The sequence below is a fragment of the Dermacentor albipictus genome, chromosome 3, assembly GCF_038994185.2.
Source record: "Dermacentor albipictus isolate Rhodes 1998 colony chromosome 3, USDA_Dalb.pri_finalv2, whole genome shotgun sequence".
NCBI classification, from domain to species: Eukaryota; Metazoa; Arthropoda; class Arachnida; order Ixodida; family Ixodidae; genus Dermacentor; species Dermacentor albipictus.
In genome coordinates this window covers 169,303,753-169,308,267 of record NC_091823.1, presented here as the reverse complement: position 1 = coordinate 169,308,267, position 4,515 = coordinate 169,303,753, and the positions used below count along the sequence as shown (strand labels likewise).

The following is a 4,515-nucleotide window of genomic DNA, read 5'->3' as shown; positions in this document are numbered from 1 at the left end:
CTGTAGGCCACACTGGCCTAGATTTTACAGTAGTAGGTGTGGGGAACTATACTTACCTGTAACACTCACTCTATATAGTATATGGAACACATGTACAACATTATATATATATATATATATATATATATATATATATATATATATATATATATATATATATATATATATATATATATATATATATATATATATATATATATATATATATATATATATATATACAAAATGTTAATACAGATGAGCGTGTCAGAATAAGCATACATGCTACCGAGCCTCGTTTCAATCATGCGTTTCTCTACAAGTGACCAGTCCGTGCACCCAATTACGATTGCTTTATTCCCGGCGCACGTCATCCTCGCCTGCGCTTTCGGGCGCAAAGCTTCACTTAGGCGCCTCATAATAGCAGAATTAAAGCTAAGTTGTCTGCTTTAAGCCGTAAGTCAAAGCTGGCATGTAAATAAATAATAAAAATAACTGCGTCGGCCGGGAATCGAACCCGGGCCACCCGCGTGGCAGGCGAGTATTCTACCACTGAACCACCGACGCTTTTTTCTTTATTTCCAATGTGACAACACAAAATAGAGAAACCAACACAAAAATGTTAAAAGCGCCAACCAGTAGCTTGTTGACACGACATTGCTAAAAACGTTTTAATGACACTAGGTCATTAAGTACAGGATACCATGTTGGCTGTTCGTCCTGGGACTGGTACACATCTCGGATATACACCAGAACACCGTGAATGCAAAGCTCGCCGCCATATTGATGAGCGCTGGTCGCGCCATCTATCCCAAGCGCCGCGAAGTAGCAGGTCTGGGCTGCCACGCCGGGAGGTGCGACCCGGCGCAAAAGCGAAACTTGGGCTTTTCAGCTGGGCGGAAGGCGTGTGTCGCGTTTTTCCTAACCTGTCATTTTCGCTGTCTCGATCCAATCAAATTTCAAGACCTCATGCAAATCCGCAATGGCCACACTGAGTGCTGTGCAGGCTGCAGAAGCGAATACATCGGGCAAGTACGCTATTACGTTTGTACAAACCGCACGTTATGCGCTAGAACACGTGTGAGCTATAATATTTCCGCATTTTTGGCATGTAACCTGTGAAGAAATATACAGCACTGTGTTGGTGCCATATATCAATAAAACACGCAGAACATTGTTCTCTGCACTTTCAGTTTGGTCTTGTTTGTCATGGTCACTACTGGGTTGGCCGCGTTTGGCAAACAACTGGCGAGGTCGTATGACTGGGCTTATAGACTGCCTGATTAGCAGACGCCTGCCCTTCACCACCTGCACATTGAAAACAAAATATATGTTATAGTAAGAACGGCTGTAGTTCTTTCCCATGCCATCACTGTTGCGAAGATATAAAGTCCTCTCGAAATGAAAAATACACCAGGCCAGTTGTATCGTGCAACCACTCAAGAGTACAACATTCAGAACACAAGCCTACAGCACTCGAACAAGCAGCTTACGAAGCTAAACCTGCACTCAATGGAAAATGAGGAACTACAGTAGTTATAATGCTCAACTACATGTGCAGTCAAAGCCCGTATAACAGGGTGAGCATGACAGATGCAGGTGTTGTACAGCTGCTGCAAAAACCATGAAAGGGCACATAAAACTACCATACCTACTTAAAGCTGCACCATCAGGGACCCCTTTGTACAATACAACAACCGCACCTGCATTAAATTAGCCCCACCAACTGCAGCTACCTGGTATCAGACCTGTTTCGCCTGTGCGAGGCAATATCGGATTGTTGGCGCTCCCTTAAAAAAGAAAACAGTAAAAAAAAACTGGCGAGAACGAGCAAAATTTTGTTACAAAATACAACAATAACTAACCACCTCATTTTCCTCGCTATATGAACGGAAAAATCTTGCGCTTTACCCAGCATAACAGCCCGCACGCAATTTAGAGCTAAGGAAGCTCAAATGAATTCGTTACGAATGACACCTGCAACACCGGCTCGTAAAGACAGGCGCGCTGCACGAACACCTTCGGCGACGAGCAGTCGTCGTTTACGTTTTTGTGGACGCATGCTACGTGACGAGCAGACTTCGGTTTACTTTCATAGCAATAACGCTCACCAGCAGGGCAACATTCTATTGCCCACAACTTGTCGTTCACGCTTAATGGTCATGCCGTGAACCAGCTGCAAGTATCGCTAACCGCAAACTCAACTGTTCCGCTTAACCGTCGGGAGCTCTGCATGACTGAAGACACGAAAAGGCTTGCCTTTTTGTTATAGCCAAGGCGAAGCACCGGCACGGGATTCTGCTCTGTAGGCTTGTTGTCCAGAAAGTGCTCGGAGCAAACCTGCGTATTACACATATTACGTTCGTAGGGCGCAATGTTGAACGTGGCACCAAAATATAGAGATCGAATACTTACTCGTGCATTTTCACTGGGTTGGTAGTTCTTCCTATTCACTGCAGCTATCCACCGGTGGCGCAGCTTGGCATTCTTCGTTGCGGATGGAAATCGGCGCAGGCTGAAAACACCGCACCGGCACGATTCCCTACGTGTGTTGTGCTCTTCGCAAACAGCGCTAAGCAACCTGCTCCTTTTGCGCTGGTTGTTTTGGCATCCAAACACGACGCAATGATGCCCAGATGACTTCTTGTACTTTGGATCCGCGTGAATGGGCACATTTCCGCACTTTGGAGTCCTAGAGCTGACGCTTGCCATGTGTGCTGGTCGCCGGCGAACACACTTTGGCAGCCCAGTACCACATGGCGCCGGTCGACCGGGCAACCCGGGTGCGAGAGTATGCGTTCGGTTAGTATGGTTGCGAGGCTATTGTGTTCTGGTCTATAGGCAATGCTTTCAATGAAGTTTTCTCTTACCGATCTTACAATAGGATCTGCATGTCTGACAGCCATTCTTGTTTTCCACATGCTATGCATGCTTAATACTATGAACATGTCATAGGGCACACCCCCGTCATTGTTAACCGCAAGAAAGTTAATTCCATATGGTGTGAGGGGCAAATCTTTTTTCAGCGTTCTCTGGAGGACGTCCCAATGAAAAATTGAATCTAAACAGTGTAGGAATATATGTGTTACTGTTTCTGGCCTGCGGCATAAAATGCAATCAACTGACCAGGGAAGAAAAAAGCTCTTTTCCTGCAGCCAGGGTTTGACTGGGAGCGTGCCACTATGGAGTTGAAAAAAGAAAGTTTTCACAGACGACCGAACCGGCATTTTTTTTCACTCTCTTTAAAACATCCTTACCCGGACCGACAGAAAAAATGGCTCGATATAAAGGTACTGGAAGCATCACGTCACGGAGATCTTTGTACAATTGTTTCTTTGGTACTATAATGAGATAATCAAAAGAGAAACGTACTCGAAGAATCTTGAAGGCACTTACAACTTCGTGTAGATACCCGCACAAGCCGCTTCCAGTAACGCCACACGATGACACAATAAACTCGGGGAGAGCATTCTGCAGTCTCACTTGAAGCACTGCTCGCAAAAATGGGTCATGCTGGTCCCGCAAGAAAATAAGCCTTGAGACAATCTGCCTCAGAAAAAGATGAGCTAAGCCAAGCCCTTCTGCTTTCAGTGAGTGAAATAAGTTGAGACGACTTGTGCGTTCTCATGTTGAATTCCATACAAACGATGCAAGAATTTTATGCAATTTCTGCGCACTAGTTCGTGACATAGCGAGCACCTGCAACACATACCAAATTCGCGCAACAAGGAACGTATTGCAAATAGTTGACCTGGTAAATACGGATAAATTTTTTCCGCCCCATTTCGTAGTTTTCTGGCGCATTCTCTCAGTTTCTTCTCTCCAGTATTCTGTAGGCTCATCATACGAGTTTAAAGGTGCTCCTAGATATTTTGTAGGAGAGACTGTCCACTGTAAATTTTCAAAGAGATTGGGCTTCTCATCCCAGCTGCCATGCCAAAAACCGGCGCACTTCTCCCAGTTAACAGCGCTTCCAGACATTTTGCAATACGTTCGAGCTTGTTTAACAGTTTCACGGACACTTTCTTTATCCCCACAAAAGACGGCTACATTATCCGCATACGAGAGAATTTTGACTTCACTGCCCATTAAACGGAAACCGCGTATTTTCTCATTGTGTATAACTTTTAAGCAAAAAGGCCCCAAGTAAATTGCGAAGAGAAGTGACGAAGCTGGGCATCCTTGTTTTATGGTTCTACATAAATTAATATTACCAGAGAGTTGCTTATTCACTAATAAGTTAGTGCTACACCCTTCGTAAGACAGTTTTAAGCCTTCTAATATAATGTTTCCAACATTCACGTGCTCTAGAATAGAAAAGAGCACACTGTGCATGGACAACACGGTCGAAGGCCGCCTCCATGTCTAGTTGCATCATAGCAGCTCTTCCTTCCCAGGCATCGCAACACTCCAGAATACTTCTTGCCACATGTATGTTATTAAGTATCGACCGGCCTCTTATGCCACAAGTTTGGTGTGGGCCTACTATTTATGTCATCACTGACTGCAACCTTCTTGCTAACACCTTCATGAATA

At 44.7% G+C, this 4,515-nt stretch overlaps 1 non-coding gene across 1 annotated transcript; it reads right to left on the bottom strand.

Annotated features, from left to right (window-relative positions):
- Window positions 1–475: 475 nt before the first annotated feature.
- TRNAG-GCC (transfer RNA glycine (anticodon GCC)) lies at window positions 476–546 on the bottom strand. The gene has a single exon. It is a non-coding gene; the product is annotated as a tRNA-Gly (tRNA).
- Window positions 547–4,515: the final 3,969 nt, after the last annotated feature.